Here is a 15,616-nt window from a genome sequence, read left to right as displayed (position 1 = left end):
AAATGATGACAAATCATAACACCTGTGCAACATGTTAAATGAGCAGTCTGAGAAGAGTGTAAAGTGCAAAAAAAGGCTTTTTATTATAAAAAAACGCCACCACCAATAAAAAGGAAAGAGACTGTCATTCCAGTTCAAGAAACGTATAGATATAAACAAAACACACACAAAAGGTTGGCCAAGTCTTTTTGATCTGATGCAGAGAGGTGTCTGTTTGCATAGCTTGTGTGGGTGTGTGCGTGTGTGTGTGTGTGTGTGTGTCAGAGAGAGATCGACACACATTTTCAATTTAATGAGTGTTGTTTATATTTCCTGAGAAACTGAGGGTTAAATGTATTCTCTGTGAACTGAAAGCATCTTTTGTCAAGACCTGTCATTCGGGTGCGAGAAAAATGAAGAAAACACACAAGCATGCAAAGTAAAAAAAGAGAATTCTTTAACGTACAGCAGCAGAGGTCAACGACGACGACTACGATGACTTTTCCATGCTATACGGGAAGGATGAAACAAAAGCAGAGTCAATTGTGGGCGCGCCGACAATACACTGTGTACACAATTATTAGGCAACTATTACATCCAGCTATTTCCCATCTCTGTCCTTTGTGTCGCGATAGTGTTTTTTTGAAGTAGCAACAGTGTAAACTGCGGTTATATGCATGGTTATACACCAGCACGTACACTCCCTATCATTGCATTGATATTTCATACTCACAAACTGTGCTGCTGTGTGTATTTTACTGCCCTTCCTGCTGGCTGACCTGGCTGGAGGCGTCCTCTGGCAGAGAGAGCACGAGAGGCCGCAGAGGCTCCTGCAGCAGAGCCCTGTCCGGAGGAAACAGCTCCGCCGCTGCTTGCTGACTGGGCCCCGGCACCCCCTTGCGCACTACTTCCACCATCCGCTTGTTCCTCTTGTGGTGCCTGATGGGAGTGAATTCAATGATATTGATTATCAGCATCTTCCTTCCAGTAGGCACATTCTACACATCGCACGCAAAAGGCGCTCACTCACCACTGCAGAAAGGTCCGCTGGTTGACCTCCAGGAGTTGGACCAGGGCAGCTTTTGACAGCCCCCAAGCTGTGTAGAAGTTCTCCCTTATCCGGAAGTAGTCCGTCCTGATGGCCCTCCAGCGGTTCACCCGGACCCCGGCGAGGGTACGGCCCTCATGGTGAATGCTGCACAGCTCCAAGAAGACGGCCTCCAGCAACCTGCTGGCATCCGGGAAGTGTGCAGCTGCCCTGCCCTGCCTGAGACGCTTCTGGTGCCGCGGGGGGAAGGAGATAGGGGCCTTGTCCCTGTCTGACAGCTTCTGCCAGAGAGCCCCTATCTCCCTTACCTGCCCCGGCGTGACGTACGAGCATTTGCGCAGCTTCACCAACGCGTGGGCCAGACGTACGACTTGATGGTCCTCGCCGTGTCCGTCTGGACCGGGTACATCCTGCAACAGACAGAGGAAAGCAACCGCAGAGGTTAACAGGGTTCATACACATTTTGACCAATGGATTTCCATGACTTTTACATGACTTTTCAATAACTTTAAACCAAATTTCCATGACCGAACATTTTGTGAAATCTCGGTGTATACGCGAAAAAGTGACAAAATGTAGTATTCAAACTTACAATGAAACTTACAACTGTATTCCAAGGCATACAGTATACCTTAAATGACACAAACCCAAGTATGCCTGCCTATATTTTTAGCGTATTTCTTTAAAAGCATATGAATAATTTAAAACTCAGTATAAATGAACTAGGGATGGGCATTCGATTAAATTGTCTTAATCGATCGTTGGGAGAATTAACGATCGATTTTCGATTAATCATTAATATTTTTATATTAAAATGCACTCTTTATAGGCTATATTAAAATGCAGTGAAAGAGATTTATTACAAAATGAATATGAACAACTCTTGTGGCAGTTAAACGGGATCCGTTCAATGGTTACACTGGAAAATATGCGCTGCTGTACTCTTAAGCCCCGATGAGAGCATCAGCTAGCCGCTGAGAGCTAGCTCGATCTGACGGGTCTCGACATCTCAGTCCGGTGGTTGTCACGCCCTCACTCCCGGAACCCCTCACCCAGACTCGGCTCTGTCAGGGCTCCCTTCCCCGTGGACTGAGGGTCGGTGTGCGGACATGAAGCCGAGCAGCGGAGGCTTATCTCCGGGCTGCTTCCTTCAGCTACTAACAACTTCACTGTGCTGCTTTCAGGGCAACTCGGATATTCCGACCTCCTGCCTCATTGCGAACATGCAATAGTTTTCATTGATGAAAAAATGTAATTTACGAAATTCTTAATGATCAATTAATCGATCGTCTATTAATTATGCCCATCCCTAAAATGAACGACATGAAAATATGAATATAACAAATTTCCATGACTTTTCCAAAACTTTTGGGAGATTATTTTTTTCCATTACTTTTCCAGGCTTGGAAAAACACATTTTAAAATTCCATGACATTTCCAGGTTTTCCCTGACCGTGGGAACCCTGTGTTAGGCATTTATAGGCGCGGCAAAAGGCCCCTCCCTCCGTCGCCCGACTCGATGAGGCTTACTTCCTCCTGCACGGGCGGGAGATGACGCAAAAGGGCCTCGACCCCGGGCAGCTCCTCTTGAAAGCCCTCATCCTCCTCCCCCTCTTCGTCCGCGTCCTCATCCCACTCCTCTTCCATCCCGTCGTCCGCGCCCCGATCGCGGGCCATTTCCCGCTGCAGAGCGCCGTTGCCTGTGTGGGAGTAGAGGTACTCAACCCCGATGAGCTCCCCTGAGTTAAAGAGGAAAAAGAGAAATAGGGTTTGTACCCCGCAAAAGCATCAGAGCATTACACCGATGTTATGTACGCAGGTGTGTACCTGTGTACTCCCCAGGCTGCGTGAAGTTCTCCACCAGCGTCTTCCTCATGTACTTTTGGCTGAGCTTGTTGACGCTTCTCAGCAGCCAGGTGTCGTAGCAGCGGGCGGTGGAGAACTTGGCACCGCCAGCCACCGCAGCTCGAGCGCGGTCTTCATTCCACCTCACCAGGCCCTCCAGCAGGTACACCTGGAGGTGGAGGGCGTTGGCAGACGTGCCTGCGAGGGGACACACAGAGTGAGGAGGACGTCAGTCAGTCAGTATGAACACGCTGGCTCATCCTGACAGCGACACACAGAGTCACAAACACTCACCCGGAATGAACCGGCACAAGTGGAGGTGGAAGGACTCCAGGGAAGTGGCGCCTCGGGCGCAGCGGTAGACAGGAAGCACCATGCCGCCCCTGAGCGACTCCCCCATCTTCGCATACAGCTCCACTCCCGGCGGGTCCTGGATACAGCAGAGATGGCGACGCTGCCTGCTCCAGATGTCCTCCATTTTCGGGCGGTCGATGAGAGGGACACCCATGACGTCAGTGGACTCCCACATGGTGTCCAGCAGCTCCTGGATGAGCCGCTCCGTCTCCTCCGTGCCCCTGGTGCGTCGGCGGCAGTGACGGGCCAGCTCTCTGGCTGTGGGAGCCAGGGGGGACTGCCTGGCCTTTTGCAGGCGTGTCACGTCGTCGGCGTCCCACTCAAAGATGGCGAATGACAGGCGTGACATAAATAGGCCGTACAGCGGGTGGCTGACGTTGGTGACGCCCCTGGCGAAGCGTTGCATCAGGTGCCAGACGTCCAGCCTCACCACCAGCTGATCCCACTCGCCGAACATCTCCTCCATCTGAAGAAGAAGAAGAAGAAGACGAAGACGACATATGTTTCGGTTGGATAAATCAAGCGACCAGTCTGTCGTCGTTGATGTTGTATTCTTTACCTTGCAGCATCCGACGACGGAACAGCAGTCCCGGTCAACGTAAAGGACCCGAGGAGGGGCCTTTCCACCCGCTCTGTAGCGCCGCATCAGCCCGTCCGCCATGGGCAACAGCCCCTCCCCCTCGGACTCGGTGAGGACCGACATTAGCACCTGCCCGTGCTCGTTTCCCACGTTGGTGACCCAGGCCGCCATCCCGGCAGCGTCGCCAGCGAGCTTCTTGGTCATCTGAAAATGAGAACCGAAGCAGGTCACGTCACGTGTGTGTGTGTGTTTCCAACTTATAATATCATATATTTATTGCGCTTGCCTTCTTGGTGGACTCCATTTTCAGGATGTCCCCAAAGACGGACGTGACCCTGGCTTTCGTCTCCTCCAGACGCCCGAGGGCCTCCTTGGCGTAGACTGAAATCAGCCAGGGCACGTTGGGGACAGGTCTCAGGGGCGGCACCGTCACCTGCTGCGGAGCCACGCCGGGCAGCTGGAGCTGGTCCAGCACCGACAGGTAGCGCAGGATCCGCACCAACCAGTCTGTGGTGTGCTGCTCCACCAGAGCGGCACGGAGGCGAGATGCACTGTTTCCCAAAGTGCGGGCCTTCATCACACCCACCACCCTCTTATCGCAAGACAACCTGCAAAGGCACGAGGAGACTAGTGTCAGCTGAGAAACACACACACACATACACATGCATGCATGGGCTTTAGCATTGCAGCTTACTTGTAGGTGAGCACAGCCGGAAACTGTGCCCGGTGAGCCAGGTCCAGCTGACTCATAATGACTTGGCCCCACGCTGCGTACTTCCTCTTGCAGGACCCGCCGCATTCCAGGTACTCCGTGCCCATGAAATACCAGCCGTCGATGTCCAGCACACGGCGGACGGTCCTGTAGAGGCCAGCGCTGGTCAGCTGCCGCTTGCAGTTGGGGCAGGAGAGCTTGTAGGCCCACATCCTGTAGGGCGCCCAAAGGAAAAACCGGCTCTGGAAGAAGGTGTGGACGGAGGGGATCTGGGTGTAGAGGAGCCGGGCTCCCGGAGGGTTCCACCAGAGGCGCAGCTCGCTGGTGAGGACAGGATGCTTGCCCGTGCCGGCAGTAAACAGAGCCCGGCCCAACCACTCCTGCTGCTCCTCCGGCAACGTCTGCCTCCAGCCCTTGGGAAGAAGCTGTGTGGACAATCGCATATCCAGATTAAACTCGAAAGTCAGATGATATTGACGACTACACACAAGTTGTTACTGCACTTTTACCTGCGCGCCGGTGACCAGCAGTGGGGGATGACGCGGTGCATCGCCCACAGGTCCAACCCGGTTGGGTCCAGGCCGGGACGATCCAGCCAGGGAGGGTCCAGCCCGGGAAACTGTAAAATACACAATCTCAAGTTGTCACAGTGATAATATATATATATAGTAACAACGATGTATAAAGTCAAATACACTCACGCGGAGTGTCAACCTCCATGGCAGCGTCGAAGAGGTCGTCGTCGTCGTCCGACAGCTCGATCACAGGGTTCACAGATGCCGCACCTGCGCTTGTGCAGAGGAGGGAAAATGCTTGTGCCTATTAACATTTGAACACACTACTCATTAGCTATAGACAGACAGGCAGGCAGATCTTACTGGATGCAGGCCGCGTAGCGCTCTGCTGAGCCAGGGGAGCAGCTGGAGGAGGGGCAGAGGCCGACGACCCTGCTGCTGACCCCTCTTTGTCCCGGCCCAGCATGTACACCTGCACGGTGTGCATCAGCGACCCTGCGTTGACCTTCTGGATCCGAACCCAACGCCTGTAGCTTCAGACGGGAAAAGGGACAAAGTATATGTTATAACACACGTCCGGGTGCATCCTCAACTGCACCTGCGGCCGAAATACTTACATTTGACACTCTTTGCTTGTGGACTCATACAGGGCTCGGAGCGACATGTGGGCGTGCGCTCCGAACCCCACCAGCGTCTGGTCCATGCCCCTCACCGACACAAAGCCCTCGCACATCTGACGCCACTGGATCACCTGCACCATCTGTGGGAACAGCTGGGCGTAGGAGGCGAGTGCGTCCTTGTGGACGGCGAGGGACGACTGGGAGGTGTCCCCGGCTTCCCTCTCCTGCATGTGGGACACCAGGATCCCACAGGCGTAGCCCACATCGTTCTCTAGGAGCCACTTTAAGGTTTGACCCCGGTACCGGCCAAACTGGAGCTGGCTCTCACTGAGCACCAGCTGCCAGCACTCGGGGTCTCCTCCGGCCTGGAGGATGCGGGCCTTGGCCTCCTCCCTCACCGCCTCTGGTCCCTTCACGCCGTATGCAGCAGTGGCCCTACGGGAATCCATTCTGCAAAGACATAAAGCAGACAACCAGCAACGTTAGACGTGTCAGATTGTTGTGTTGTGATTGACAGATAGACAGATCCATCTATTGATATTGACCCCCAGGAACATTTATGCAGGCACAATAGACAGTAGCAGCAGCACACAAAACAGTCAAACACAAAAGCATAATAGTTAAACCAGTCCATGGAGATAATACAGATATTTACAGTAGAAGGTGATTGAAAGATCAATGGCTGGAAGTGAGAACTTGATAACAAGCTACATTACAGACTGGAAAATTACTGTGCAGTAGATGCAAGTGATGATGATACAACCAGAGATGGGCAGTATTTCTATGACTTGTATAATGTGGAACATGGCCAAAATGTTGGCCATGTTCCACATTTTTACTTTGATGTTCTTCAAATTGAGATGAGTGTCATCATAACAAGATGGAGATAAACACTGACCGAGGGATTGATTTTTCGTCACACTGTGTTACCGTGGCGTGGCGTCAAAGTTTGATTACATGCCAATAAAACATGATGTTCTGTAACGCAGACATACATAGACCATGAATTCTTTGATGCTTTGATGAGCCGCAAACAAACCACTCCACTCCTGCAGTGTCAGTCTTCCTAGTTCAAAGGAAACTTTATGTCTTGCAAAGGTGACGTTTTTTTCTCTCTCAGAACTGGGACATCTCCTTAAACCGTGTCAATGCCGAAGGTTCATTTTAGTGTGTTTTCTGTGTTTTCACATATTAATGGGAACTTGCATATCAATCATATTACAAATGAAGATTGTAGTGAACAAATGACCAAACATCACTTCCGTTAAGAATGTACTCTGTCAGTAAGGTGTTTTAATTAATCTCCCCCTCACAGTAAAACGTTTTTTAATCTCTTCATATCCGCTTAGAATTCTTCTGGTTGAAATATGTATTTCAATTACTTTTGAGTATTTTGTAATTTGTATTTGATAGGGCCGAAGAAAATCTAACGTAATTTGTAACAAAATACGTAAGAGTGGAGTAATTTTGTATTTAAAATACTCAAAATACTTTCTCCACAAATAAAAAATTAGTTCACGAGTTCACAAGTTACCTGTTCACTTTTGAATTGATTTACTATTTCCCTTTTACTTTTATTCATTTTTCTGTGCAGAAATGTACAGTAATTTATTTAGGCTCTTTACCTGTGTACAACTGGTTTTAATTCTATATTTTGCTTTTATAGTATACATAGGCCTAATGTGTGTTGCTATTCATATGTGATGAATATTTTCTTGTCGATACCAAGCCAAAGTGTATGGGCTGTTAAATTGTGAGAAAAAGTCTAATATTTTTATTAGGAGGTAAGGCACAGTAGAACAAGAATCAATGATACAGTCAACCTCCTTGGATGTTTTTCTTAATTAAAGGACCACATGAACGTGGTCCTGCGAACAATACATTACACAATTCAATGAAAATAAGAATAATAATGATAAAAAATAACTGAAAATTCTATTAAGTAATAATTAAGTATTAAAGCTGCACAGCATAAATAAATAAAAATAAAATAAAAAAAGAATAAGTAAATGAATAAATAAAAAGGTAATCAGGGGGGCAGGGACTGGAGAGAGTGGAAGAATGTAAGAAAGGGAAGCCACTTATTATAAAATTTGTTAGAGCTACCTTTCACTGAATATCTGATCTTTTCCAGCTTTAGGAAAGACATGGTGTTGTTGAGCCACTGAGTACTGGAGGGAGCTTCCTGTCGACTTCCAGTGGAGAAGAAGGTGGCGTCTTGCCAGTAAGGAAGTAAAAGCTAAAATGTCTAATTGAGTAGAGGTAAACCGGTTATGGTCCTCTGGGAGCCCGAATATGGCAACATGGGGGGAGACTTTTATAGTTACTGAAAGTATTTTTGACATGGTGTCAAAATAATTCAACCAAAAGCGAGAGAGTAGTGGACAAGAGTAGAACATATGGGTTTAATTGCAGGATGAGGCATGACATTTGTCACATTTGTCAGTGATACTGGGATAGATTTGCGACAGTCAAGCTTTAGAAAAGTGGACTCTAAACAGTACTTTAAACTGTATAAGTGTGAGACGAGCGCAGGATGAACTAGTGTACATTTTCTTAAGAGCAGTGTCCCACCAGTCATCCTCTAAGTTTAGATCCAGTTCATCTTCCCAGGCAGCCCTAACTTTAGTAACTGGAGAGCAATCAAAAGACAGAAGTTCATTATAAACTTTAGAGATGAGTGATTTTTGAAGTGGATCGTGGTTTAAAAGCACCTCCCACTGTAGGGTCGGCGGCGAGGAGGGAAAAATTGGAAACAAAGCTTTAGCGCAGTGTCTAATTTGAAAGTATCGAAAGAGATGAGAAGGTGGGAGATGAAATTCTCCTGAGAGATCTGTAAAGCTGCGAAAAATACCATCCTTGTAAAGATCCTCAAAACATTTCAGGCCTTTATTATGCCATGCAAGAAAGGTTGAATCTGTTACCGGAGGTCGAAATAAATGATTGTTCAGTAAAGGAGCTAAAGTAGATGTTGACTTAAATTTGAAGTGTTTCCTAAACTGATACCAAATTTTAAGTGTGGAGTGAACCACTTGATTATTTGTAAAGCCAGAGAGGTTGGATGGAATAGAAGAGGTAAGTAGAGCAGGTAAGGAGGATGAAACACATGACTGTGCCTCCAAGTGAAACCATGGCAGATTCACAGACTTGAACCAAAATGACATTTTTTGAATATGTGTCGCCCAATAATACAGTTGGAAATTTGGAAGTGCCAATCCGCCATTGAATTTACATCTCTGAAGTGTGGATTTGCGGATCCTAGGAGCCTTTCCACACCACAAGAAGTCAGAAATAGTTTGATCAATTGTTTTAAAAAACTGCTTTGGCAGGAAAAGTGGGAGACAATGGAACAAAAATAGAAATTTGGGCAAAATGTTCATTTTAACCGCGTTAATTCTTCCAATTAACGAGAGAGGTAAGCTCCTCCATTTTTGGAGGTCAGATTTAATTTTAGACATTAAAGGTGAGAAATTAGCAGAAAAAAGAGAGTTTACGCTCCACTTCAATAATCTTCAAAAATCACTCATCTCTAAAGTTTATTCTGGTTACGCTGATCCCGAGGTACTTAAAGCCAGTAAGGCTCATTTTAAAAGGGACATCTGACTGTGTGAGCTGTGATGCTGAAGCATTGACAGGATAGCATTCACTTTTAGAAGTATTCACTTTATAGCCTGAGAATGATCCAAATCTCTGGAAAGCAGATAAAATTGTGGGAATCGAAAGGACAGGATCTGAGACATACATTAATAAGTCATCCGCATAAAGTGACAACTTAAATTCTGTGCCCAATCGTGAGATCCCAGTAAAAGTGGAGGAGGACCTCAGAAAGACTGACAGGGGCTCTATAGTTAGCGCGAACAATAGAGGAGATAGGGGACACCCCTGTCTGGTGCCACGGGTTAGAGTAAAAAAATTGGACTGAATGCCATTAGTGGAAATGTTTGCTTGTGGAGATGTGTAAAGGAGACGTATCCACGAAATGAACCCATTACCCAGTCCAAACTTCTTTAGTACAGTAAATAAATAGTCCCTTTCAACCCTATCGAATGCTTTTTCAGCATCGACCGAGATCACTACCTCAGGTGTTGTTGTGGCAGTTTTAGAGTAAATAATATTTAGGAGTGTTCGGACATTAAAGAATAACTGCCGCCCCTTAACAAATCCAGTTTGCTCATGTGAGACAATAGTTGGTACAATGTTCTCCAGGCGATAGGCCAAAGCTTTAGCAAGGATCTTAGCATCTACATTTATTAATGAAAGAGGTCTGTATGAGCCGCAGAGATTCGGATCCTTATCTTTTTTTAAAAGAAGACTTATGGAGGCTTGCCTTAAAGTAGGAGGGAGAGTGCCATGTTCCTAGCCTGACGTTGTCAGACTCATTATTCTAGTCAGAATATGAGTCTGAGACCGCTCCATTGGGCTGTGATTATGGGGTGTGTTTCAACCGAACCAGGAAACCAAGTGCCTCTTCGCTCAATTGGATAGACCTACAACCAATCAGAGCAACGTAGTATGTGACGTCTGTCTGGCATAGTTGTTATCAGTTGTCTGTTTCACGAGTTTATTCACTCTCTAAATAAATCAATGGAAATGCTGCAAATGCCGCTCGTATCTCCACCGGAGGCAAAGCCCCCAGGAAGCAGCTGGAGGCCAGGGCTGCTCGTGAGAGCCCCGGCCGCCGGCGGCGTGAAGAAGCCCACTACGGATCTCTCTCAGAGCCTCGCGACCGGCCCGGCACCGTTACCGGCCCGGGACCGAGGCTCTGAGAGAGATCCGTCGCTACCAGAACTCCACGGAGCTCCTGATCCGCACGCTGCGCTGCAGAGCTCCGCCGTCATGGCTCTGCATCAGCGAGGAGAAGAAACGGCAGCTAATCGTTTTTTTCAAGCATTCACTTCCTTGTTGCTCCAACATTAACAGCGTCCCAACATGTGTCTTTTGTCTCATATGTGCTGAGGAGCGTAGCGCCCCCCCACTCTCTTTTTATGTATATGACTGCTTGTGTGGCCGCAGCATCGGGGCCAGCTGATAAATTAAACTTTTTATGAATCCCGTAGGAGGACGGCAAAAACATCTTTTCGATCTACAAAAGCCTTGATCACGTTCCTCTGTTCCTCTTTCAAAATGAATGCGCTGTCGATGTCTGCTGAAACAGACTCGATGGCATCATCGACACATCTCAGCTCATAGATATAAACACTATGTCTAAATACGTCTCAGCTCTCCAGCGCTCTTTGCTGACGTGGTTGACTACGTCACTGTAGATCATCTGTCAATCATCGTATAAAGCCCGCCCTGACGATCTGATTGGATCGAACCGCTTCGGTTTTGAGCATAGTTTCTCCCCAACGGAGCGACTCCAGACCGAACTTCCCGAACAACAAATGTCGTGGGTGGGGCTAAGTTCGTCTGGCACCCAGGCTACCATGTTCCAGTAATTTCTTATAAACAGCATGTAGTAGAGGGGACAATTTATCCTGAAATCTCTTAAAAAATTCCACTGGAAATCCATCAGGGCCAGGAGCTTTGTTATTCTGCATATTTCTCACAGCGAGAGTGATTTCCTCTACTGTTAATGGTGACTCAAGTTTTTTAGCAGCATCTGAGCTTATCACAGGAAAGTTGAGGCTATCTAAGAATGAATTCAATTCAGTGGTGTCAGGTGGAGATTCAGACTTATATAAAGAGGGATAGAATGAGTGAAAGACAGAATTAATGGTGGCGGGATCCTTATGCAATGAGCCAGATGAATCTTTTATTTGAGGGATCAAACGTGAGGCTGCCTGGCGACGTAGTTGATGAGCCAGGAGCCGACTTGCCTTGTCACCATGTTCATAATATGTGGAGCGTGATCGTAAAAGAAGTCGCTCTGCATCACTAGTGGTGATGAGATCAAATTCAGAGTGTATATCAACACGCTGTTTAATTAAACTGGGAGAGGGGCAAGTAGCGAGTTGTTGGTCCAATTTGGTGATATTGATAGAGAGTTCTTGCAATTTAGCTTTACGGGATTTATTCAAATGGGCAGAGTAGGAAATAATTTGTCCCCGCAAGTATGCTTTTAATGATTCCCACAGCAGTGAACATGAAACTGGTTCCATATCATTTTGATTTAGAGAGATATAATCATCAATTTTAGTTGTAATAAATTTGGTGAACTTATCATCTGAGGGAGAAGTAATGTATTGAACCTCAAAGGTGTTGAGTACCGGGGTTGTGAAGAGAACTGAATATCTAAAGAAAGAGGGGCGTGGTCAGAAATGACAATAGGATGATAATTAACAGACAGTACTTTGGGAATTAGTTTTGCATCAATAAAATAATAATCAATCCGAGAGAAAGATTGATGCATCTGAGAAAAGAAGGAATATTCCTTGTTACGAGTGTTATAAAATCTCCAAGGATCAGTACAACCGTTCTTGGACACAAAATCTGAAAGTGACCTCGACATTGAAGAAGGGGTCAGAGTTCGTGGGTTGGAGCGGTCTAGTTTGGGATCAATTACACAGTTCATGTCCCCGCCAATTATAAGGAGGCTGTTATTCAATGAGGGAAGACGTTCAAATAGCTTATTCATAAAGTGTGGATCATCGAAATTGGGGGCATATATGTTAACTAATAAAATGGGAATATAGAATAGCGTACCTGTAACAATTAAGTATCTGCCATTTTTGTCTGATATCACCTTAGATGCTGAAAACTGAATCGACTTACTAATTAAAATAGCAACCCCCCTGGCCTTAGAGTTGAAATTAAAGTGAAACACCTCAGAAACCCAGGGACATTTAAGTCTGATCTGATCTTTAGTGAGCATGTGGGTTTCCTGCAGAAACACTAAGTCCGCTTTAAGACGTTTCAAATGAGCAAATATCCTTGATCTCTTAATTGGACTCCCCATGCCTTTAATATTCCAGCTCAAGAATCTCACAGAGGACCCAGTAAGTGGGACAACAGAAGTATTAGTATTGGTGGCCATATGTCAAATCCCCAGAGATAGAAATAGATTGAATAGACTGAATGCGGATCCCCAAGGAAGGAAGAAGAAAAGAAAAAAAAAAAAAAAACAACACACTGAACCACCCCCCCACCCCCCAATTGCACTTACAACGACCCCATCCCCAAACGATGGAGAACCCAGTGCTAACTCCACAAGGAGTCAGATCCCTAAAACGAACACTTACTGCTTTTTGCATAACTAACAAGCTTCGGGTTGAGCTCCTGCAAGCCCAGCAACATTTGACAGAAAGGCTCAACCAATCAAGACCATGTTAAACTGAAAACCACATACTGTGTGTTTATGAAAATAAGAGGAAACAGATTAAATAAATTTTCACCACTTTCTAACTTTCTGCAAATTTTGGTAAGAAGTTGAGCATGTTAAAGCCCTCAAAAAGCCAATTCATTTGCCTGAATAATAATAATAATAATAATAATAATAAATAAAGATCAAATATATTTTTGCTCTATTGCCCTTAACTGGGTTCGTTTATGAGATTATAATTGTAAACCAGACACCTTTGATGTCTGTGCTCGGGCCCTAATAATAAATAAATAATAATAATAAATACAAAATATACGGAGGAAAACTTCAGTTTGGTTTTGTTGCATTTAATTGAAATTTGAATAAAAAGAAAGGAAGCGAACAAGGAGGAAACAAGGAAGGAAGATAAGAAGCGATGGAGAAAAGAAGACAATACAACATTAATATTAACTAACATTTTTAGGGCTGCAAAGCAGCACTGGGTGGGCCCGAGCACATCCATTTTGAAGCGTTGCATGCTTTTTGTCTGAAAAAACAAAAATAACCAGTTCTGAGAGAGAAAGAGACGTGACCTTTGCAAGACATAAAGTTTCCTTTGATCTAGGAAGACTGAAATCAAAGGATTCATGGTCCATGTATGTCCGCGTTACAGAACATCGTGTTTTAATGGCGATTAATCAAACTTTGACACCACGCCACGGTCACACCGTGTGATTAAAAAAAAATCCGTCAGTCAGTTTTTATCTCCATCTTGTTGTGATGACACTCATCTCAATTTGAAGTTGATCCGATGAAAACCCTGGTACAAGTGTATCAAAGAAAAAATGTGGAATATGGCCAAAATGGCCACTAAATACAAAATATCAGGCTTCCTGTTTTGTTTTTACAATTGCACCCAGAGACTTTTTTGTTTGTTTGGTCATGATAGACCTGTATATCGATTTTTGTGAAGACAGGTCAATGGGAACACCTTCCGGGGGTCTCGGGGGGCACTGTTGAGCCATTTTGCGACGCCCATTGAAAATTCCTTCAGAATACGTAAATTTTCACCACTTTCTAACTTTCTGCAAATTTTGGTAAGAAGTTGAGCATGTTAAAGCCCTCAAAAAGCCAATTCATTTGCCTGAATAATAATAATAATAATCATTACAATTTCAATAGGGTCTCACCAGACACCTTTGATGTCTGTGCTCGGGCCCTAATGAAAAAAGTATTAAATGTCAATATTAACTGTCACATATAATAGACAGCAGTTTGGACTCTTTAGTGAAGAACCTTGTACTTATAACATTGCATCATGTAGAGAAGTGCAGTTTAAGTTTTTGAATTGTTGAACAATATTCCACATCAGGAATAATTGTTTATTATACATGTAGTCTACAACCTGTCTTTCATCCTTGTAACAAGGATATTACATTATTCAAATGAAATGTACACACAACAAAAAAACATTACATTGTACTGACCAGAAAACCAAGAATCACATGAAACCAATAACGTTTTACAGATTTATTTACATAATAAAGAAAACATAATTTAAACAGCCACACTAAATGTTTGTCTTTCTCTGTCTCTGCAGGTTTAGATACATATCTACAGCTTTTGAAAGCAGTCATTTAACTACAAAATTATGCTTCTGGTTCGCTGGTTGTCTCCTCAGCTGTTCCTCTGTTTGTGTTGAGGTTTCTGTCTTATCTGAAGGAATGAAAAGATGTATTATTCAGTGTGAATTTTATATAATATGCAATGTAGATGAGTGATTTTCTGTTCAAAAGTAAGCTTTCATTAAATGTTATCAGTGTCCTATAATAATACTGTCAATGTAGCATGTTGTTGAAAAGGTTTTGTGAAAACATTAATATTGAGCTGGAAATGTATATACTGGATATGTCTTGTATTGGATTGGAAATAGGATGGAACCTGTTATAAAGCATTGTAAACAAAGCACACTTAGCAAATACAGTACGCAGAGATAATACAGAATGCAATGTTTCAAACAAATCAATAAACTTACCATCTTTACAAAATGCTGCACAGGATTGCAGCACCTCTACTTCTTGCAGGGCATCCTTTCTCCTTTCAGAGAAGCAGCTTGTTGGTGCGCAGCCTTCTTCAGCCTGACAAGCTTCACCACAACTTGTGTGCATTTGTTGTGTGCCTCTCCATTATCACATTCATCTCACTTCAGGTGAGTAATGACAGATAAATTACATTATTGTCAAGTAGAATGATATAAAGAGAACACATTGTTAACAGGCTGAAACCACATGTGGATCAGATATTCTTTGTGACTGAGTCCCGAGAGACAGCCGCCTCTCACCTGCACATCCTTCGAGGTCCTGGGATCTGGCTGTTCGTGCTGGTCGGCTGTGCAGCTCAGCCCATGTGGCAAACACAAAAATAGACTTTGTGAGAGCCTTCCTGTCATGCCCAGTGTCACCTTTGACTGGATTTGCCTTAATGCAATGTGTTATGGCTCTTCACTCATTCATGTGCACTTTGACTGGTAGAGGTTCTTCGAGGTTCGGGACCCCTGCCAGCTCTCTTTACTTTTGCCGACTCACCTGTCAGCCTTTTGCCTTCGGACGTCCTCCTTAATTTTTTCGGATGGATTTATCGAGCAATGACAAACACAGATAAAGAAAGATATTGAACTGCAAGAGGGAGGACCGAGTCTGGTGTTAATATTAAGTATTTAGATA

The sequence above is a fragment of the Limanda limanda genome, chromosome 3 (genome assembly GCF_963576545.1).
Source record: "Limanda limanda chromosome 3, fLimLim1.1, whole genome shotgun sequence".
In the NCBI taxonomy this organism is placed as follows: Eukaryota; Metazoa; Chordata; class Actinopteri; order Pleuronectiformes; family Pleuronectidae; genus Limanda; species Limanda limanda.
The sequence above is the reverse complement of the archived record's forward strand: the minus strand, read 5'-3'. Positions refer to the sequence as shown.